The following is a 24,395-nucleotide window of genomic DNA, read 5'->3' as shown; positions in this document are numbered from 1 at the left end:
ACACAATAACTGCCCTGTGTAAAGGTGCCACTGAACTAGCAAACTGGGTGAAAGCATCACTGATGGGGGCACTAAAATCATTGTTTCTGGGCAACAGATTGTTTTGTGTAAACAGGGATCTGCTACCCAGGAACAATGATTCTATATGGGGATGAGCTATCACAGCGGCAATCCCCATAAAGCGGAGGTGATAGCTGCATATAAATGCAGCTCTCACCTCCTCTGATGAGTAGGCAATGATCGGGAATGAACAGTTCATTCCTGATAATTGCCTGCAGAGTTGTCCCATGTAAAGTCCCTCTACGTATTCTACTTCCCGTCCTGGCTCTTTAACGTCTCCCTTTGCTTGAACTTTTAGCACGATAAACAGTCTTACTTGACTTTCTCAGTCAAACCATTCACTCTGACAAGATAGGGAAGGGGATGAGTTAAGGTCCTCTTACACTAATAGATTTAGCAGACGATTGTCGGGAAGAAAGCTCGGCCAGTGTAAAGGGGCAAGTGCAATTCTCTTCTGTGTTCAACTTTATCTATGCCTATCAAGGGAACAACAGTGCTGTCTTACTGTTATCCCAATTCTACACCTATCATTGTCATGAGATAATATCTTCTCTCACAGCAGCAGTAAACTGACAATAGAATGAAAAAGAAAAACATTTTTTTAAATTACTCTTTCTGGTAGAAGTGTCCCTTTACCTGCGCCTTGCAGGGATTCAGAAGAATGCTTGCTCTTTATCTTAGGCTACTTTCACACTCGTGTTTTGTGCGTTCAGATAATACACCCGTCTGTATCCGTTCAGAAGGGATCCGTTTGTATTATCTTTAACATAGCCGTCTTGAACATCATTGAAAGTCAATGGAGGACGGATCTGTTTTCTATTGTGCCAGATTGTGTCAGTGAAAACGGATCCGTCCCCATTGACTTACATTGTGTGCCAGGACCGTTTGGCTCAGTTTCATCAGACGGACAGCAAAACGCTGCAAGCAGCGTTTTGGTGTCCGTCTCCAAAGCAGAATGGAGACTGAACTGATACAAACTGATGCATTCTGAGCGGATCCTTTTCCATTCAGAATGCATTAGAATGCAAACTGATCCGTTTTGGACCGCTTGTGAGAGCCCTGAACGGATCTCGCAAACGGAAAGCCAAAACGCGAGTGTGAAAGTAGCCTTACCTGTCCCTCTCTTATCTGCTCTGCCATACCTCTGCACCTCTGCAGACAGCAGACACCCCTCCCCTTAACAACCAGTAGCAGAGAAACCAGTGTCTCACAGGGATGGATCTGGAAACTACATGACTACAGGCTGAGAATGAACATTTTGTGTTTGTATACTGCAGTTAACTTGTGCTAATGGAGAACTACAAAGAGAAAATCTAATAAATAGTGCATTGCAAGCCATTCCTAAACCACTAAAGTGTAAATAAACTTCAAAGAGCTCTCCAGGGCCCTACCAAAATTGTCTGTTTCAGCTAACCTATGGAAGGAAGAGAGTTCCAGCAGCACTTATCCTTACATCGCTATGCCAATTCAGCGATCTTGGCGGTGATCACATGACTGCTCAATTGGCTGGGGGCTCTTCCTCTTAGGTCCCGGCCGGTTGCGCTCCCATGTCTTCCTGTTGAGCTGCATAATCTACAGAGAAACAGGAGGACATCTGGTTGGGACTTTAGCAGATGAGCCAACAGTTATTCAGGTGGTCATGTGATCACAGCCGAGATCACAGAATCGGTAGCGGGGTGGAAAGGTAAGTACTGTTGAAACTCTCTTCTTTTCACAGGTTAGCTGAAACAGACAATTTAGGTAAGGCGCCAGAGAACCCCTTTAAAAGCCATGTTTTAAGACAGATTTCAGAAATTAGTGCCACCCTACTAGTTCAGAAGTTCAGAGCTTACAGTTCAGATGTTTCATTTTAGTTAATGGTTAAAGGTCCTGAAAAAATAATTAAGGATACTCATGTGAGTAAAAACAAAACAAAAAAAACCTCACCTGCTCTGATATACCCATATCAGTCATATCAGTTTCTGTGGTGCGTCTCAATTCCCACCGCTTCCGGTCCCAGCCAGGCTGGAAATGTGATGTGCTGACTCCTCACACGTCACTGCTGCTGGCCAGATCAGTGGCCTCAGCAGTCACATGCCATACCTGCACACATCAATGCTGAGGCCACTGATTGACCACCAGTGGTGACATGCAGGGACTGGAAGTGGCAAGGATGGAGACATGGCCCAGGAGCCAGAACAACTAGAGCAGGTGCCTTTTTCTTTTGTAGTCACACACAATGCTTGGCCATCCCCAACTTTCTTTCAGAGCCTGGACAACCCCTTTAACTAAAATGAAATGTAAGCTCTGAACATTTAAGACTTGATGGGTGGAACTGACTTCATGAAATCTGCCTTGAAAACATGGCTTTTAAGTTTATTTATACATCAGTGGTTTAGGAACTGCTTCCAACATAACCAGTGGAAAAAAGTAACTGGCGGACACAGAAATGACTACTGTGCTTACTGGTCTGTATGTGTAGAACCAGTTTGTAATCTCTATGTGCCAGCTCTGCCTGTACAGGAAGACTTCATGGGGCTGCACTTTTTGCTGTTTCATTTAAAATGATCATGATGAACTTTCCATGGAAATGAATATTTTCCAAAATTGTACAGTTCCTAATGTGTCGTTCAACAAAGGGTTACTGTATAGACCTTAAGAGCTTAATTTATATAGCCAGAAGGAAATAGGGGAAAGAACAGGCATGATCGAGAACATGACGGCACAACCTAAAATTACTTGAGAGGAGGATAAGAAGCAATGTCAGTAAATATTATTTTACTGAAAGAGTATTAGATGCTTAGAGGAAACTTCTACAGTAAGGGCTTATGCACACGGCCATAGTTTTGGTCTGCATCCGATCAGCTTTTCTTGTGGCTCAGATGTGGACCCATTTATCTCAATGGGGCTGCAAAAGACGCGGACAGCACACCTGTGTGCGGTCTGTCTTCATAAGTCTGTTCCGCGGCCCAGCCAAAAAATAAATAAAAAAATAGAACATGACCTATTCTTTTCCGTATTGAGGGCAAGTATAGGACATTTCTGCAGGAGTAGCATGCACTTGGCTGGTATCCATGTTTTACGGATTCGCGATTTGCAGACTGCAAAACACTTACGGCCGTGTGCATGAGCCCTAAGTGAAGTTAAAGGGGTTGTGCAGCTGTACACTACTGATAACCGATCCTCAGCAAAGGTCATAAATATCAGATAAGTGGGGGTTCCGGGCACCCCTGCTGATTACCCATTCGATGGCCTGTTTGGTGTCTCCTTTGCAGCAGCGCAGTGCAATTACAACTTCTTGTCCTATTCATTTGAACGGGATGAGCAGTTGTAATTGAACTGCACCACCTCTACAAGCGAGCCAATGAGCAGGTAATTTGGAGGCCGAAGCAGCCCTCACATTAGCGCCGCTACTGCTTCAAATAGCTTATCAGCAGGGGTGCCAAGAGTCGACCCCCACTGATCTAATATTGATGACCTATCCTAAGAATAGGTCATCAATATTGTAGAGCTGCACAACCCTTTTAAATCTGGAATAAACATGCGTCTATTCTATAGGAAAAATAAGTGATGGTTAAATGAATCCAGCCAGCAAAGGAAGCAATATGGACAATCACAATACATTAGTAAGTGCCTTGTATTAAAGGGGTTATCCAAAGTCTAAAAGATCCCCACCAATGCCCATGCCCCTCGTATACATTATACTTACCTGCTTCCCAGCACCCGCATCGCTCTGGATCGGGGTCTGCTATTGGCTCAACCCGGGGGATGCATCGGCGGCTGTGAGGGCATCAGAGGCAACGCGGGTGCTGGGGAGCAGGGTAAGTATAACCAGTATGAGGGGAACGGGCATTTTGGGGGGCATTATAGGGGTTGCACAACCCCTTTACTTACCACATTCATCCTTATGTGCTGTACAGATCTCAGCTGCTAATTTGCTACAATGTATCAGCCTGGACTGCTGGCTCTTTAAAGGATATCTGTCACATTTAGACCCTAATTGCAATGTTCATATATGTAGTTACTAATAACATGATATTCCAGAATCAGTTACTATTAGACTGACTTACCCCATATTTAATAAGATTCAGCCCTTAGCAACCAGTCTGCATAAAACTGCAATTTCACTATTCAGTTAAGATGGCCGCCATTGCCCTTACCCTGAGGCTAATCCCGCCTGCCCTCACTAGCCAGTAACAATAGCCCCCAAAAGTGTCAGCAACCAGAGCCCTCCCCCTAAAGGGTTAATCTCCTGCAGCACAAAGGGGTCCTCTTCCCACATGTTGCTTTCGTTTATACACTGAGCAGACGGCAGATCTTCCTTCCCTGGTCTGCGCTGCTTCAACTCTGCATCCACCAGCTCTGCTGAGTGAGGGAGCGTCTGCCAAGCGCAGGGACAGGGAGAAGTGCACACAGCCCAGGCACTGTTATCAACAGATAGACGGAACATGCCTAGCAACCCTAGTTTAAGCACAGGTAAAAGTAGGCAGTACAGGGAACAAAAATTTGGAATTAAGGGGTAATTGAATACACAGTTAAAAGTTGAAATAGGGCCACCAAGGTGATATTAATCACCACAATCCAATACAAAAAAAAAAAAAATACGACAGTTATCCTTTAACTCACAGAAACAATCCTTTTCACTTTTTAGCTGTGAAAGCAGGACTAGGTCTGCCTTCCAGTCTCTGAATGTAAGCAAAAATGTTCACATTCACTGACAGCATAATAATCAAAATAATACCTTGGCACTGGTGAGGAAGTTTAACAAAAAGTTTATGAGAAAGTTGTAGAATTCTTTATTTAAGCAGTGGTTTCTTTAAGTTGCAGTAACACATGGTATCCAACCAGCAGTTAACATACATAAATCTAGGACGAGTTCCCTATAAAACAAATGTTCTCAGCACTTAGGTCTTGTAACTTGTACACACGATAATTGAATATACTGACAATTGTATCACAGCCAACATAAGTATAGGATTAGAAGTTGCTGTTGGGACTTGAGGAACGACTCCAGGAAATGGAGGATATTGCTAAAGCTGAGCTGAAAATACCAGATATCTTAGGAGTAAATCTTGGTGCATAGCACAGTAAAAAACGTACCTTACCTGTTTGTGCCCTGATGTCTTCTGGTCTCTGGAATCTTTGACTGAACTCGTGGGTGTGTTACAAGTTCTCCCTTTTCACAGCCGGTTTCCCCTCCTCCAGGCCACAAAGAGTTTGGAGAAGGCAAAGCTGGTTAGTCCACCTCCACACTCAGTCACATTTCCATACTGAAAGGTAAAGAACAAGCCTATTATGATTCTAATGTGTATGGAGGACCTTATTCTGGTAACAGCAAAGATTAAGGGTGTGACTGACCATACCAGGGTTTATGACCTGTTCTAAGGCTGTGCTACAAGTGTGATTCATTTACATCAGAGTATAAAATATAATTTTCCCATCTGTTTTATTAGATACTATATAATGGGTTGTCCTGTTATTACTAGGTCTGAATGGATTACATTATTGTAACCAAGACCGTATGCTTTTATATTTTCTGGACAGATTCAGCCATGAAGCTGCTATCTGGAGACGTAGGTGGGAACTTGCCAATGATAAGAAACCCTCAAGATCAAATTTATTGGAAAATCTCTTGAAAATGAACCAGTCCTTCCTCTTTCTCACGGGTATGCCTCAGTTAGGACCAGTGTTGCTTTGATGTTTGAAGGACAGATGTCTGAAGATTTAGTGCCCTAGGACAGGGGTAGGCAACCTCCGGCTCCCAGCTGTTGTGAAACTACAACTCCCAGTATGCATACTTGCTCTGCTCTTCTAAGAACTCTCATAGAAATTAATAGAGCATGCTGGGAATTGTAGTTTCACAACAGCTGGGAGCCGGAGGTTGCCTACCCCTGCCCTAGGATAAAGGAAAAGTGCAAACGCTGAAATCATATCTAGGTGTCTGAGGGGTTCCAAAAGCCCCTCTGCCTCATAACAGAAAATATGTACTATAAATGGCAAATGATGATTGGGACATTCCCAGCTTTGGGCCTAGAAGTTCCAACTAAAATTCCACTAAGACATCCACCAAGACACATATTCATAATTTTACTGATTTTTAAGATATTACAAAACGTGTGAAATATCTTGCATCTCTGTAATGTATATTTAAAAAAGGGAATACATTTTATTTGCTCAAAGTACCGTACTTTATATTGAAATTCATTCTCTTCCAGAGCCAATGTCCTTGGAAATGATGTCGGCAATGATTTACAGTTTACAATAGTCCAGTGTACTGAAGTGCTGGACTGTGCACATTGTGGGACCAGTATATACTTCCTTAGGATGCTGGTAAAATATCACATTTAAATATGACTCCGTTTACCACAGTGGAGCCAACCTTCCCACACATTATACTTAACCCTGCTGGAGTAATTGGTTACAACCGATTGTAATAGCTCAGGTGCATGCGTGAGATTTTAAGGACTGGTATCACAACAGTGAGGATTCCTGACCCTGTTATTGTGCGCAGGAGGGGGTGTGGTGATGGGGGATAGGACAAGATGAGGCGGTGCTCTGAGGGGCTAGGCCTGCTCCTTGGTGCTCCATTAGCATATAAATAAAAGTTAATATTTCCCTGCAAAGGAACAAAGGATTGCACAAAGTGAGGTATAGTGTTCAACTCTCTCCATGATCAATCCTACAAGGCACTATGCCTCGTTTAATAGGGTTGATCATGGTGACGGATGCTGTTTAACACATGAGCTATCTTGTCACTGTTGAGTATATGTGACATGCTATTTTGTGGCCCTTGCATCAGGGAGGGCACAAAGAGTAACATGTAGAGCACTCTGGCAAAACAGGCCTACATGTTGGATGATGGGGCAAGTAGCCAACATCTCCATTTTACACGCCAAGGGAATTGGATTTGGATTTGCCTAACTACTGATTCTGCTGGAAGAGCACAAACAGTACAAAACCAGTTCCCTAAACAATATTGAAAACAAGGTTATGGCTACTGTATCTACTTACCGACATATAGTGGACAATGTATCAGAGGTGTCCCTAAGCTTTGCATTGATAATCAAATAACAAAATGCTGCTTGTAAAATATTAATATATCACACTGTGAAATGGTGGCCATCTCCTGCAATTCTTCACATGCTAGAACCTAAACAGCAAATGAGTGCCGTTCATGAATAGATAGAAATGGTACCGATACCAAAAAACATGACTCAGTATCCTACAGGAAATATAGAAGGCTAATGCAACTTTCAAACAGAGAATGCTTCAGTATGCTTCCTTGTTCCTTAAATGTTCAATTTGTTAATATGGGAATAAAACAAGAGTCATACTAGAAATAAATGGTTAATGAGAATCTAGCCCTTCCTGTTACCGATTTATTTAGTTCATCAATGGTACATTGTATACAAAGTATTAAATGTAGGAAGTGAAGACATTTACAGTATTTTTATCTGCCAATGATAAACATGTAGGCATAGACATAGAAGAATGATGGTATTAAAGGCCACATGGTCCATCTAGTCTTCTCTTTTCTCTTATGATAGATATATGTTTCTTAACAGGCATGTTTAAAGAGGTTTTACAGGACTCGTATATTGATGACTTATCCTCGGTGGGGCAACTACTACTCTTTCATTAAACTATTTTCTGACATTGCTTCTCACTAATTTCAGATTCGAAGAAAAAAACGAAGGTTTTGCACAGCTCACACTGAATTTGCGTAATCCAGACCCATGTGAAGGAAAAGGCAGCACGGATGAATCCCCTGAATTTGGGATCATGAAAGACTTCAGTAACAAATTTTCAAAGGATCCAGCGCCTTGGAATTTAGAATAAAACGTAGCTGTTATTTACATAAGTAAAAGAACTCGATGGTGTCCTCGGAGGAGGAGTTTCGCAGAGATCACGCTTCATCAAGCCCTAGTGAGAACATTCTCCAGGAAAAATTTAAAAGGTTAATTGACAAATTGAGATATTGAGCAAACTCGATATATCACACCCCTCTCCTGTCCGCATGGCTGAATGATTAGACCAAATCTCAGAAGGGGAAAACTTCTCATGTTAGTGTGCAATTATTTAAAAACAAGTGCTGGTCGTATTAGGTATACATCCATTGGCATAAGCAATAAAATTTGTAATAATAATCAAATTAGACAAGGTATCACAGTGGAAAAACGGATCCACTGTTTAAGGTTGAATGCGATACTACCACTTGGGACCACCCACAGATCTGTGTGTGAACACGTACTAAGATATGAACCAAAGCATATGCATACAATACAGCTGTTTGGGATCATATGCGAATCTGTGTGTGAACACGTGTCAAAATGAGAGCCACAACATATGAGTAGATCGTGGCCGGTTTAAGAGCGTATATGTGAAAAAGCCCAATGAAGCTCTCCCCTTAGTTGAACACATGTCATGAATGATTGTGTGTCAGGCAAAATGTAAGCATAAATTGTGTAATAATCTTGGCAAGGCGTGGGATCCATTGAAAATTTGTTACTGTGATTTCAGATTCTGCCCATTGATCTCACATTCAGTTTGAAATAAGAAACCTCCTCCTGAACCTTATGTAACCCTTTAACATATTGAAACATTTCGATTGTGTCTCCTCTCTCCTTTCTATCCTCCAGGCTATACAAATTAAGTCATTTAAGTCTTTCTTGATATGTTTTATGCCTAAAGGTGCATGTAGACAAGCAGATAATTGTTACGGTTCAATCGCTAATGATTCATGTAGGACGATAATAGTAAGGCCTCATGCACACGACTGTTGTTTTGGTCCGCATCCGAGCCGCAGTTTTTGCAGACAAGAATAGACAGTTATATCAATGGCTGCCCGTGCCATACCGCAAATTGCGGAAAGCGCACTGACGCCATACGTGTTTTGCGGATCCGCAATTTGTGTAAAAGATACTGCACCGCTTGGGGATGCTGGTTGGCTGCCACAAAGAGGACCAGGAGAAGGACAGACTGGTCGAGAATGCTGGCCAGTTGTATTTTCCCAAAGGATCTGGTAATGCCGCCTCATGTGCTGCAATAGACCACTGGTACCTATAATTGTGTTTGAACAGCAAAGGCTTATTTTAATCCTGCAGATCTTGCACTTCCCTGTGGCTTTGTGTGCCTGCCTTGTGGAGAAAAGCGCCATATGGGAGTTGCTCACACAGAGCTACAGGCAGCCAACCTGGCAGACGTGGTCCTGGCTGTTCTTTGGGAGGTAGGTGGCTCTACTCTTTATTACTGCTGCCACCGTCCTTCTCCCCTGATGATGCCTCCTTCTCAGTACCCCGATCCGGCTCCCAGGTCCTGTCCAGCACACAATCATCATCGGAGTCCTTACCCTACCTGCCACTTTTGTCATACTGTGAGATATCATGATGGGCTCCTGACGATTGAGGTTAACACTCAATTTCTTGTTATCACTCACAGGTAAATTGCTGCCCTACCCTGTGTCTTATACTTAAGTAATCACATTTAAATGCTAGTTTAAATTTAACAATCCCCCCAAAAATGTAATTCCAACTGTGTGGAAACTGAATGAACAATATGGACAATTGAAGCTTGATGCTAAATTTATCGTTAATACACACAGGTAGATTGCTGCTACACCTTGGGTATTGATGCAGACAGACAGTAACAATGGCAAGATGGGGCACTGCCAGCAAGCGAGGTCTATTCATCAGAATCAGCAGGAGGACTGTGAAAATGTTGGTATTGATGCAGTAATGAAGTACATGCAGCTTAATTAAATTGAACCCCTCCCCCCCCTCAAAAAAAAATGTTTTATTTGCAACTAGGTGGAAACTGAATAAACGGAAATGGACATTCGAGGATTGATGCTCAATTTATAATTAATATACACTGGTATATTACTACTATACCTTGGGGTTGTCTGAGTTATGGAAAAATAAATATAGAACTGTAAATGTGATGGTCAGCAATATATAAGTAAGCTAAGCAAGTTTTAGGCAAAAATAAATAAATCTATTTACTAATTTCCCTGGTTCTAATTTGGCCCTTTTTTTACCTGCAATAACAACAATCTCTGGAGTTTTCTCATGAATATTTGTGCTCTGCAAAGGGAGTGAATACAAGTGCTGCCCTGAGTGACATGTCTGACTGCTGGGAGAGTGTGGTCCCTCGCGTTGTCCTCTTTCTCTATTTTTGCCCTCCCCCTCAGATACCATCTAGACCAGTGGCCCCCAACCTTTTTTGCACCAAGGACCAGTTTCATGCAAGACAATTTTCCCAGGGACCGGGTGGGGTGAGGGAAGGGGGCGGGGGTTCTGGGGTGGGGCTTAGGCGGTGGGCGGGGCTGACTGATTTATGCGCATAACAAAACACAAGGTGCATATTGAAATATATAACACTATATATCGACTATATAAACTGACTATGGTCTCTGCTGCACTGGTCTCTGCTGCACTGTACCGTATTTTTCACCCTATAAGATGCACCTAGGTTTTAGAGGAGAACAATAAGAAAAAAATATTTTTCATTACACCTCAGGTCAGACCAGCAATCAGACCCCCAATGTTAATCAGACCTCAGATCAGACACCCAATGGCTCAGATCAACCCCCAAACCTTTAGCCATCTATCAGCCCCCAATGTCAGCCATAAGCCCCCTCAATGTCAGCCATAAGCCCCCCATGTCAGCCATAAGCCCCCATGTCAGCCTCTCATGTCAGCCATATGTCAGCCCCTCGTGTCAGCCATATGTCAGCCCCTTGTGTCAGCCATATGTCAGCCCCCCCATGTCAGCCATATGTCAGCCTCTCATGTCAGCCATATGTCAGCCCCTCATGTCAGCCATATGTCAGCCCCTCATGTCAGCCATATGTCAGCCCCTCATGTCAGCCATATGTCAGCTCCTCATGTCAGCCATATGTCCCCCCAGGTCAGCCAGCAGCCCCCAGTGCAAATTAAATAAAATAAACACTTACCTCTCCTGCTTCTAGTCACCATCGCGATCCTCTTCGTTCTGCTGTCGGCTGGCTGTGTATAGCGGCGCACAGTGTGAGGTCACAGAGCGACCTCACACTGTGCGCAGCCCTGCACAGCAGATAGCTTAAACCGTGGACCAGGAAGCGGTGAGTACAGATCCTTCACCGCTTCCTGGTCCTTCTGTACTAATGAAGCGCTTCCATAATGTTAATAGTACTGGGAGACTCAGCAGCACGTTGTATGTGTAGAACTACAAGTCCCAGCTGTACAATGACACTGCTGATACCCACATGATCTTCCCTCTACCTGTTCATGTACAATGCTCTACAGAACTCCAGTCTGTCAGCTCTGTGTCTGCAGGATGAGGAGGGCAGATCCCATAATTTGTCTCTTCACTGCCTGCAGCTACTCAGTAAGGCCTTCAGCCCTGAGTCTGTGCTGCTGAAGGGGTTAAAGTTTTTTTCCAGAAGAATCCAGAGAGAGTGTCACCACCAGACATCTGAGAAGCTCTGACAGATGTCTTTCAGAACCTCCTCCTTGAGCTTCCTTTTGTTTTGCTTTCATTTTCTCATCTCGTTAGCCTCTCTCAGCTGTCATGTAGTTGCACTGATTGCATCCCTTTAAATCCTATCCCAGACTGCTTCACTTTGCGGTTTATATTCCTTCCTGGAGTGTGTTCATGCTGATCCTACTTCTGAGTCTTCTACAGATAAGTTTTGTTCATTCATTTGTGTTTTCCTGTTTGCTGGATCCCAGGTGACCCTGACTCCCTCCGTATCAAGTGTAGGGAGCCGGTGGCTGTGTCCCCTCACTATTATAGGGTGTTAAGGTTTTATACAGTCGAGGTACGAGGATATGAGATCATCTACCATTGGGATTTTCGCATAGGCTGAGCAGTCAGGGAGAGTGCCAGGTCTGATGCAGGGCTCTCCCTTTTGTTCCTTAGTTTTGGATCCAGTCAGTCGGATATTCATTTTGTGTCTTCTAGTTTCCTGTACACCTTCCGTGACAGAGAGAGAGCAGATGGCATCTCAGCCAGTGCAGGGGGGAGTGGCCAGCCCAATGACGTCTCGTGTACAGACACATATCTGCCCCTTGTGCACGAAACATCATCAAAGCTGGGGGAGAAGTGGACATCACAGGTCATATGACCCTCAGTGAAATCTGAGAAAGCAGCAACTGCAGAGAAAGTAAGTGCATGGTAAAGCCTTTACATTTGATTAGTTAGAAACATACAAAGGACAAAAAAATAACTCTGAAAACCCCTTTAATTAAATTGAAATACATTTTTATTGCAACAGTCAGGAAACTGAATAAACGGAAATGGAGGATTGAGGCTTGACCCTAAATTTCTCGTTAATACACACAGGTAGATTGATGGTACACCTTGGGTATTGATGCAGACAGACAACATCAGTGGCAAGATGCAGCACTGCGAAAAAAGGCAAGGTCTATTAATCAGAATCAACCAAAGCAGTGTGAAAATGTCGGCATTAAAGGGTTTCTACCACTTCAGTTTGACCAAATTAGCTTTCAGACACTAGCGATCTGTTAGTGTCTGATCTCCATAACCATGCAATTCTTAGACCTTTGTGTGGAGCCGTTTCATTAAAAAACTAACTTTTATTCCTATGCAAATGAGCCTCTAGGTGCTATGGGGGCGTCTTTTCAGCACCTAGAGGCTCAGTCTACTCACACTGTCGTCTTGAATGCCTGCCTCCATCACAGCCATCGGACGAATTCTCGCGCCTGCGCCGTTCACTTCTGTCATCGGCGCAGTGAGCAAATGATACGCTCCTGGTGCCGGATTCCTCACTGCGCCTGCGCTGACTACGTCACAGTGAGGAAGCCGGCATCAGGAGAGCGGCCTTCACTCACTGCGCCTGTGCCGAAGACAGAAGTGAACGGCGCAGGCGCGTGAATTCATCCGATGGCGGTGATGGAGGCAGGCATTCAAGACGAGATGGGCGGGCATACAGTGTGAGTAGACCAAGCCTCTAGGTGCTGAAAAGACGCCCCCATAGCACCTAGAGGCTCATTTGCATAGGAATAAAAGTTAGTTTTTTAATGAAACAGCTCCCCACAAACGTCTAAGAATTGCATGGTTATGGAGATCAGACACTAGCAGATCGCTAGTGTCTGAAAGCTAATTTGGTCAAACTGAAGTGGTAGAAACCCTTTAATGCAGTAATCACTTATATATGCTGCTTAATTAAACTGAACCCCCCCCCCCCCAAAAAAAAAAAATTATAATAATAAATACATTTGAAATTGCAACCGTGTGGAAACTGAATATACGTAAATGGGTGATAGAGAATTTGTCTTCAATTTCATGTTGATACACACAGGTACATTGCTGCTACACCTTGGGTATTGCTGCAGTAATCACATATATATATATATGCTGCATAATTAAACTGAACCCCACAAAAAAAGGATTTCTATGAAAATAGGGGGTGGGGGGAGAAAGTATTTGCTTGCAGGTAGCTATTTTTGAGGTCTGCAATGCAGCACCTGCACTTCAGTCACAGCCAGCCGCAGCTCCTGTCTTCTCTCTCCCAGGCTAACAGCGGCCCTGCTTGTCCGTATTCTACACAACACACACAATTCTTCTTTGTGATCCTAGCCTTTCCCTTCACTCTCCCTGGCAATAAGCTTGATTGATTTCTAACTCTCCCTGACTGCCTAAGATCGTTTTCCTGGCAGACACTGACGTTCTGCTCATTCTGTTAGGGCACCTCCCTGCCTGCTGCAGCACTGATTGGCTCATCCAGGCTGTTTGTCATCCTGGGAGCCAATCAGGGCAAGCCTTTTTCCCCCACTTTCTCCCTAGTGCTTTTTCCTGGACTTCTGAAGTTCTATTGACAGATATTTAACCAAAGTTCACCTAAGTCTAGTTGCACTCAGTACTGGGTAGCCATTTCCCTGCATGTCTAGGAGACAGAAATGTACTGAGATCACATTCATATTGCTCTGAGCTGAGACAGCGTTGGGGGGGGGGGGGGGGGGGGGCGCAAACTGGACAATTGCCCTGGGCCCCCGTCACCAAAGGGGCCCCATTCCAGTGAGTGGCGGATTACAATAGGGACGTTCGGATCGGCAGCCCCGGGCCCAGCATCGCTAGGAGCCCCAACTCCAACCTGAACACCCACATACTGCGGCGGGGCATGGGAGCGCATAGTTCCCTGCCCCGCGCCGTACACCTCCATAGGCTTCAGGCCTATAGGCCTGAGGCCTATGTGGTAGTGAAATACCGGTGCAGGCGTGCATGATGGCATCATCGCGTGCGCCTGTGTTGGGACGCAGCACAGTGAAGTGTGTGCGCCTGTCATCGTGCACCTGGACAGTGATTTAGCTTTTATTTTATTTTTTATTTTATGTGCCAACTTTGGGGGACATGGGGGGGACACAGGAGAACATGTGAAGAGACAGTACATTGGGGGAAATTGCAGTATGGGAGCAAATTACTGTGGGGGAAAAATATTATGGTGGGATTACTATGTGGGGGCAAATTATTATTGGAAGGGATTACTATGTGGGGAAAATTACTATATGGGGCAATGTGGGGGAAACTACTGTGTGGGGGAAATTACTGTTTGGGGGGAAACTACTATATGGGGCAGTGTGGGGCTAATTACTATGTGAGGAAATTACTGTGTGGGGGGGCAAATTACTATGGGGGATTACTATATGGGGGCAGCGTGGGGGGCTTTGCTATTAGGGAGGCACTGTAGAGGCAATTCTATTATTTTTGGGGACACTATACAAGGATTATTACCCGGAGCACAACATAGGGTGTTATTATTACTGGGGCACTCTAGGGGAGATTATAGCTGCTGTGGACACTATATGGACATTTGAGGTAATTTATCAAACTGGTGTAAAGTAGAACTCGCTTAGTTGCCCATAGCAACCAATCAGATCTCACCTTTCATTTTTGATAGCTCTTTTGGAAATCCAGTTTTACTTTACACCAGTTTGATAAATGACCCTAATTATGTCTATTAGGGTCACTATTTTTTCAGCAGTATAGTACCTGGGACATTGGGGAGCACCACGGGCACAGTATTGGGGGTGGAAGCAGGATGACACTGTGGGGACACTAGGATGGGGAGGTTGATAGAAAAATTAAGAAATCTAACATGTCTGTATTACAAACTCTGTAGAGACGAGATGTGGCTAAAATAATTTGTCATGGCGGTCTGGGTCAAATAGAGGAGAAGAGTAAAGAGAAGATCTACATGACAGGAGATGTCCCCGGATGTAAGAGGTATGTGGTCACTATGATATGTAGAAAGTGTTTTTAAAGGAGAGTTACACTGAAATGGCTATATTTGTTTGTCTTTCCAGCCTGCTTCTTATTTTTTTCAGTTAAAAGGTTTACTTGGGAATTTAATATTGATGGTCTGTCCTTAGGATAGGTCATCAGTATTAGATTAGTGGGGGTCGGACTCCTGACACCCCTGCTGATCAGCTGTTTGAAGAGGCCATGGCGCTCACCAGAGCACCAGTGAGCACTGCGGTCTCTTTATAGTTTAGCAAGCACAGCGCCGTACATTAGACAGCAGCGATGCTTGGTATTGCAGATCATCTTCTTTCACTTAAATGGGACTGAACTGCAACTAGGCCATGTGACTGATATACAGTGACATCACTGGCCTCCCAACAGTGAATCGGCAGGTGTCCCGGGAGAAGGACGCCAGCCGATCTAATATTGATGACCTATCCTAAAAATAATCTTATACATGTTGCTGGTACTGTATTACACTGCAGTTTCTCTGTGTGGAAAAGCCATATGTAATTCGCAATCAGTGCAGGCAGGCTATGTGTGAATGTGTTGTTTGTGCAATATTTCTTTTGGGGCTCCACTTAAAATTTTGCCCAGGGCCACACTTTGTTTAAAACCATGGGGTTCTGTGAAAATGATTTTATACGTTTTATTTATATCTTATCAGAAGGCTAAAATACAGCTTTATCTAATTTAGTGCCAAGAATGGAATCAGATCCATTCATTACAAGGCAGGAAAACCTTTCCCAAACAGCCTTTATGAAAGGTTTCCTTGCTTTGTCCTGTTATGATATGATCCACTTCTTGGCCCTAAGTATACAGCTCTTGCACAGAACTGTATTCTGGCTGAATGTGGCCGAAAGTAAGGCCCCTTGCAGACGAGTCCGCAACGCAGCTCCCGGCCTGAATTCCCAGCGCTGCCGGGGGTCACATAGCATTATATTGAGTTATGATGCTATGTAACTCTTACAGTTCTGGAATGTATTGGATAACACTGGCATAATGCTGTCACTGTTATCCATTACATTCCAAAACTCTAAGGGTTACATAGCATCATAACTCAATATAATGCTATGTGACCCCCAGCAGCGCTGGGAGATCAGGCCGGGAGCTGCGTTGCGGACTCGCTGCAGGAGGAACGCTCGTCTGCAAGGGGCCTAAGAGTTTGACCTTGTGTTTTCTAACAGAGGTGATAAAATGTGAAAAAACTTAACATGGTTTTCTGTAAAAAAAAATCGGATCTTTCAGTCCTTGCTGTGGGATTCCCAGGCCAATGACAGGGAGATTTAAAGTTGTTACTGGAAAAAGCGAGGCATAAAAGTAACAGCTACATATTAGAGAATTGTGCTTTATAGGATTTCCTACTGTACTGTTTATGGTATAGCAATAAATGTAATCTTAACAAGAGCATAAATACAATAAAACCACAAGTTCACGAGTCCCTTTATTACCTTGTGATTCTTCTTCTGTTGTGTCTTTGTGCGGATTTTATATTCCCCTCCCGCTTCCTGGTCTGCAGTTGTATTCTGTAGGCTGCACGCTCTCCATGTGCAGCTACTTTCACTTTCACTTGTGGGGTAATAAATGTCACACATATTCTACTTCCACTCTCAAAGTCAAATTCAACACATATATATATGTATCTGGCTTGCTCTCACCCATATAATAAATTAATTGTGATATTACAGACTCCTTGTATATAGTTTTATAGTAAATTTAATGTGTAGCAAAAAAAAAAAAAAAACATACAGAGAGTAAAAACAACAAAGAAAATTGCCAATTATGTTTGGGGTTTTCTCATGTCCATAGGGTAGGTGATAAGTGTCTGACTGTAGGGAGTCTGACTGCTGGGACTCCCACTAATTATAAGAACATGGATCTCTATGGGATTGACAGAAATAGATGAGTACAGCGATTACGAATCGCCCTCAGTCCCGTAGATTTTGAATGGAGCAGTAGTGTGCACGTGTGACTATCACTCCATTACAGTGAGGCACAGAGACCCCTCTTCTCATGATAGGTGGGGGACTTGGCATTTAGACCTCTAGTAGGAAAAATAGAGGGGAATGCAAGTAGTTACTAAAACAGAAATGTTTGGAGAGGTGACAGGTCCTTTGTAATCAATAAGTCCTATGTACCCCAAAATGGTACCAATGAAAATTACAGTTTGCAGAAAAACAAGCCTCATACAGTGCTGTGGATAGGTGTTACGTGTTGAATGAGAAAAGCTCTTTAACAAGGTTGGTACGAAGGGGTTTTTATCACACAATATATTTATCACCTATTCATAATGCAGTAACCCCATATAGCTTGAAGGGGTTTTCCCATCTAAACATCTCCGGTATATCACAACTGTCAGATAGGTGTGCGTCTTGCCTATGGTGCCCACTCCTATCTCCAGAACTGGACCCTGATGTGGGTCTTGCCTATGGTGCCCACTCCTATCTCCAGAACTGGACCCCCAAAGTAAACAGAGAGTAGACACGCATGCACATTCTGAAGATGGGACTCACTCCTATCTGACATTTGTGGCATATCCTAGTGATATATCAGAGATGTCTAGACGGGAATACTCCTTTATTATCATCTATCCTGTTAAAAGGTGATAAATCTATTTAGCAAGAAACTTTGGGGTCATTTCATATTTTACAGCTCCTTTGGAAAATGAAAGGTGGAATCTGACTGGTTGCTATGGGAAACTAAGCCAGTTCTATTTTACACCAGTTTGATAAATCTCTCCCTTTGCTTAATTAAATTGTATTTTGAAAGTATCTAAAACTGGTCAGTAGATGGCGCTGTGGTATTAGCAATAATGCAGAGTGGCCAAAATGTTCATATATTTTCCCTTTGTGCAGTAATATGTAACTTTAAGTTGAATTTCAGAATTTAGACACTTGTTACTAACCAATGTGCTCCTATTATGTTCCACTTATATTTAATATATTCTTTGTAGATTTCAGTGACAAATTCAACATGACTCTTTTACAGATTAGAAAAACAAAAACATAAAGATTCTTAGTGTAACATATGCATTAGAAATGCAATAGCAGCATTTAAAGGGGTTGTCCAGAGCCTTTAACTTTTTTTTTTTTTTTTTACCACAAACTTATAGGGAGAGATTTATCAAAACCGGTGAAATAGAAAACCGGCTTAATTGCCCCATTAACAACAAATCAGCTTGATAATTACATTTTCCAAATTTATAAACCTGTAGTTATTGTAACTGTAACGGTCTCTGTATCTTGGGGTCCAGCGGTGACACGAACATGCGACCTCTGCAGCCAACACCACGGAGGTTTACCGCTGGTAAGATATTAATCAGTTTGTTATTTTATAGCATTCTAAACTTTTGGTAAAAAATGTCAACCCCTTCTGACATTTGACATATATGTACACCATAATGGGAGACGGGGTATATAGAGTGGTTCCAGTGACTAGGGCGGATATACCACGGTCATTTAACCCCTCAGATGCCTTCCTCTGTCCTCTGATCGCATCCCCTCCCCGTAATCTCAGGGTGCTGAGTGGTTGTAATATAAGATAATTAGGCTAGGTCTACACAACGACATTAAGTCGCGCGACGACAGATAGGGCACAACTACACTGCAACATTTGTAGCACAACATTTTGTTGCACTAATGTCGCGCAACAATTTTTATAATGGCAGTCTATGGTGTCGCACTGCAACATGCTGCGACTGTGACGCAACAGTCGCAGAAAAATCAATCTCGAATGGATTTTCTATGACTGTTGCGTCGCAGCATGTTGCAGTGCGACACCATAGACACATTACAAAAATTATAAAACATTATAATGTGTCGCGTGACATTAGTGCAACAAAATGTCGCGCGACAAATGTCGTTGTGTAGACCTAGCCTTGAAGTCACTAAACAGTGTAATACAGTGGAGTAGAAAAGATTAGAACAGTTTTGAAAAAATATATTAAAACTATTATAATATGATATACAAACCGGATTCCCAAAAAGTTGGGACACTAAACAAATAGTGAATAAAAACTGAATGCAATGATGTGGAGATGGCAAATGTCAATATTTTATTTTTAATAGAACGTAGATGACAGATCAAACGTTTAATCCGAGTAAATGTATCATTTTAAAGGAAAAATACGTTGATTCAAAATTTCACGGTGTCAACAAATCACCAAAAAGTTGGGACAAGTAGCAATAAGAAGCTGGAAAAAGTAAATTTGAGCATAACGAAGATCTCGAAGACCAATTAACACTAATTAGGTCAATTGGCAACATGATTGGGTATAAAAAGAGCTTCTCAGAGTGGCAGTGTCTCTCAGAAGCCAAGATGGGTAGAGGATCACCAATTCCCACAATGTTGCGCAGAAAGATAGTGGAGCAATATCAGAAAGGTGTTACCCAGTGAAAAATTGCAAAGACTTTGCATCTATCATCATCAACTGTGCATAACATCATCCAAAGATTCAGAGAATCTGGAACAATCTCTGTGCGTAAGGGTCAAGACCGTAAAACCATACTGGATGCCCGTGATCTCCGGGCCCTTAAACGACACTGCACAACAAACAGGAATGCTACTGTAAAGGAAATCACAGAATGGGCTCAGGAATACTTCCAGAAACCATTGTCAGTGAACACAATCCACCGTGCCATCCGCCGTTGCCAGCTGAAACTCTACAGTGCAAAGAAGAAGCCATTTCTAAGCAAGATCCACAAGCTCAGGCATTTTCACTGGGCCAGGGATCATTTAAAATGGATTGTGGCAAAATGGAAGACTGTTCTGTGGTCAGACGAGTCACGATTCGAAGTTCTTTTTGGAAATCTGGGACGCCATGTCATCCGGACCAAAGAGGACAAGGACAACCCAAGTTGTTATCAACGCTCAGTTCAGAAGCCTGCATCTCTGATGGTATGGGGTTGCATGAGTGCGTGTGGCATGGGCAGCTTGCATGTCTGGAAAGGCACCATCAATGCAGAAAAATATATTCAGGTTCTAGAACAACATATGCTCCCATCCAGACGTCATCTCTTTCAGGGAAGACCCTGCATTTTTTCAACAAGATAATGCCAGACCACATTCTGCATCAATCACAACATCAAGGCTGCGTAGGAGAAGGATCCGGGTACTGAAATGGCCAGTCTGCAGTCCAGATCTTTTACCTATAGAGAACATTTGGCGCATCATAAAGAGGAAGGTGCAACAAAGAAGGCCCAAGACGATTGAACAGTTAGAGGCCTGTATTAGACAAGAATGGGAGAGCATTCCTATTTCTAAACTTGAGAAACTGGTCTCCTCGGTCCCCAGACATCTGTTGAGTGTTGTAGGAAGAAGGGGAGATGCCACACAGTGGTGAAAATGGCCTTGTCCCAACTTTTGGGGGATTTGTTGACACCATGAAATTCTGATTCAACATATTTTTCCCTTAAAATTGTAAATTTTCTCAGTTTAAACTTTTGCTCCGTGATTTATGTTCTATTCTGAATAAAATATTAGAAGTTGGCACCTCCACATGATTGCATTCAGTTTTTATTCACGAATTGTATAGTGTCCCAACTTTTTGGGAATCCGGTTTGTATTATAAAACATGTAGTTGCCCTATTTATGATATGTAAATACAAAAAATAAATATAATAATTGGTATTACTGTGTCCGTAGGTGAATTTATCCTGCGTGGTGAATGATGTAAAGAAAAAAAAATCCCAATGTCAAAATTGTAATTTTAAAATTGGTAAATGATTAAAAGTTGCATGGACCCGAGAGGTACCAATAAAAAACTACAGCTCACACCACAAAATATAAGCTCCCACACTGCCCTATTGAAATAAAAAAAACGTTAGGTGTCAGAATATGGTGACAGAAAGCAATTAAATAAATGCTTTTAATTTTTTTAAAGTAGAAAACCCAAATTTATGAAAATTTAGTATCAACATACTTATATTGGCCCCAAAAAAAGGTTTGCCATAAAAAGTAAATCCTAAAAACAATTGCACAATTGGTTTTTTCTTGGTAATTTTCCTTAGTCCACAAATAATTTTATTACAGTTTTGCAACACAGTATATGGAACATTAAATGGTGCCATTAAAAACAAAGCCCTCACACAGAAGCCCTCAATGAAAATTGGTTGTGGCAGGAAGGGGTTAACAATTATCATATGTCATTATAACAGGTCAAGTCTTGAAGCATGAGCCTTGTACAGTGACACAAGTGGTCCCTGTGATCTATAGTTTCCTTGTGGGTCCCTGTGGTCGATGCCATACGATGCCTCCACACTGGACATGTCTGGTGCCATTTCAGAGAAAAGGAACATCTTTTTCTAACCTTAGGAATCATATCTTAAAAAGAAAAACACATGGGGAATAAATTCCATTCAGGCCGGGTATAAGGTTAAACTTCAACAGAAATCCAAATGAATATTGTGAAAGCTTTTATGAAACCAGAAATACTATGTTTTTCTAAAAAAAAAAAAGGTCTTGGCTGCATATTGTAATTCTGCCCTACATGTTTACCCGAGTACCAGCATATTCTATCTGGTTGACCTCTATATGGGTGCATCTCAACAAATTAGAATATCATGAAAAAGCTCATTTATTTCAGTAACTCAATTCAAAAAGTGAAACCCATTATTATATAGATTCATTACACACATAATGATCCATTTCAAGCATTTATTTATTTTAAAACTGATCGTTATGGCTTACAGCTAATGAAAACACGACAGTCAGTGGGTCATTTATGAAGCTGAAATATGCCTGTATTAGGTGTATTTCAGGTGCAGATCGCAGTGCAATGGCTAGTTGCTCCGCAATCTGCTTCTTTTTCCTGCTTACGCCAGGTCTAAAAAAGTGGGTGTGACGTGGAAGGGGGTGGCCACCAGGCCTGTCTCATTTACTATTTTCTACAGTTTCAGGCATAGAAAAAAGATCTAAATGTAAGACAACTTGGAAACTGTCTTATATTTAGAAGCGGCAGTGAATCAGTTGAAGTTATGAAGAAACCTGCACCTCTTCATAACTCTGGATGATCCACCGCCAGCTTCAGGGTTTATTAAGAGCGGTGTCTAAAACGCTGGTCTTTATAAATGTGCCCCAGTATCTGAGAAAATTAGAAGATTGGGAAAAAGTGAAATATTGTCGACTCATGGTGTCACGATGTAATCAGTTAACACCTGCAAAGGTTTCCTAAGCCTTTAAATGGTCCCTCAGTCTGGTTCAGTAGCCTACACAATCATGGGGAAGACTGCTGACTTGACAGTGGTCCAGAAGACAGTCATTAATACCCTCCACAAGAAAGGTAAGCCGCAAAAGGCCATTGCTGAAGAATCTGGCTGTTCACACAGTGCTATTACGCATATTATTGGGAAGTTGAGTAGAAGGAGTGGTAGAAAAAGGTGCACAAGCAATATGGATAACCACAGCCTTAAAAGGATTGTCAAGAAAAGGCCATTCAAGAATTCAGGAGAGATTCACAAAGTTTACTGCAGCTGGAGTCAGTGCTTCAAGAGCCACCACACAAAGAAAAAGCACTGGACTGTTGCCCAACGGTTCAAAGTCCTGTTTTCAGATGAAAGTAAATTTTGCATTTCATTTGAAGATAAGCGTCCCAGAGTCTGGATGAAGAGTGGCTAGGCACACAATCCAAGTTGCTTAATGTCCAGTGTCTGCAGTCAGTGAAGGTTTGGGGAGCCATGTCATCTGCTGGTGTTGGGCCACTGTGTTATATCAAGTCCAAAGTCAGCACTGACGTCTACCAGGAAATTTTGGAGCACTTCAAGCTTCCCTCTTCTAAATTTTATGGATATGCTGATTTCATTTTCCAGCAGGACTTGGCAACTTCCCACATTTCCAAAAGTGCCAATACTTGCTTTAATAACTACAGTATCACTGTGTTTGATTGTCTAGCAAACTTACCTGACCTAAATCCCATAGAGAATCTATGGGAAATTGTCAAGAGGAAGATGAGAGACACCAGACCAAACAATGCAGATGAGCTGAAGGCTGCTATCAAAGCATTCTGGGCTTCCATAACACATCAGGAGTGCCACAGGCTGATCGCCTCCATGCCACGTTGCACTCATGGAGTAATTCATGCAAAAGGACCCCATACCTATATTGAGTGCATATACTGTACATACTTTTCAGTAGGCCAATATTTCTGTATTAAGTGATTTTTTTTTTATAGGTCTTCTATAATTTTCTGAGATACTGACCTTGGGGTTTTTATTAGCTGTAAGCCATAATCAACATTAAAAGAAATAAAGTCTTGAAATAGATCACTCTGTAAGGTAATGAATCTATACAATATATGAGTTTCATTTTTTTAATTGAATTACTGACATAAATTAACTTTTTGATGATATTCTAATTTATTGAGAAGCACCTGTAGCTCAGCCAACCAACCTACCAAAAGTTCTCTACAATATTCGACTCACACTGATTTTAGATGCAGCTGCATTTTTTATGTGATTTTGATGCTTTTTTTTTTTTTGTTATTGCTTTACATTTATGCGTATTTCTTTATAGAAAGATTTTTTTATAGCATTTAACTCTTAGTTTGACAATTTTAGGTACAGCTGTGTTTTTGATGTTATTTATTAGATTTTTTTTAATGCTAATTTGATGTTTGCCTCTCCAGATGTAAATCTATATTCTTACAGGTGGATATGGATTGGGGGATATTAAGTTGGGAGATTTATTAAGCTAAATGTGTAAAGATTCTGGCTCAATTTGTAATAATGTGTTTATGCTTAAAATCTGTCTAAAGAGTGGGGCAAATTTTGGCACAATTTGGTGAAACTAAGGTTTCTACACTTTTCTTCTGACTTGCCAAAAAGTGGGTGGGGCTTGTCCGAAATGAAAGGAGTCTCATACGCAAGGGCATGGCCTAAGATGCACGATTTTAAGCCACAGTTGCAACACTATTCTGGCATAAAATTCTGTCTCAAAGTAAGCCAACCAATAGTTAATATAACTACGGGCACAGGGGCGTAGCTTCAGGGGGTGCAGATGTAACAGTCGCTACCAGGCCCAGGAGCCTGAGGGGGCCCAAAGACATCTGTATTATAGAAAGTGCACGCTGGGAGGGCTCGTCATAGATTTTCCACTGGGGCCCAGAATTTTCAAGTAAC

The 24,395-nt window shown here is 42.3% G+C and overlaps 1 protein-coding gene across 3 annotated transcripts in view; it reads right to left on the bottom strand.

Annotated features, from left to right (window-relative positions):
• The window catches only part of RHBDL2 (rhomboid like 2), a 40,420-nt gene extending 23,648 nt beyond the window's left edge, over positions 1 to 16,772 (bottom strand). The window contains exons 1-3 of one of the 3 annotated variants that reach the window (XM_044286324.1): positions 16,734 to 16,772; positions 5,145 to 5,309; positions 4,781 to 4,919 (exon numbers count right to left, since the gene is read on the bottom strand). The gene's annotated coding sequence lies outside the window, so the exon portion shown is untranslated. Of the gene's footprint in view, positions 1 to 4,780; positions 4,920 to 5,139; positions 5,310 to 16,733 lie in introns of all 3 variants that reach the window. The other 2 variants (XM_044286325.1, XM_044286323.1) reach the window with 2 other exon arrangements.
• Positions 16,773 to 24,395: the final 7,623 nt, after the last annotated feature.

This window comes from Bufo gargarizans, chromosome 3 (assembly GCF_014858855.1).
Source record: "Bufo gargarizans isolate SCDJY-AF-19 chromosome 3, ASM1485885v1, whole genome shotgun sequence".
NCBI lineage: Eukaryota > Metazoa > Chordata > Amphibia > Anura > Bufonidae > Bufo > Bufo gargarizans.
The sequence above is the reverse complement of the archived record's forward strand: the minus strand, read 5'-3'. Positions and strand labels throughout refer to the sequence as shown.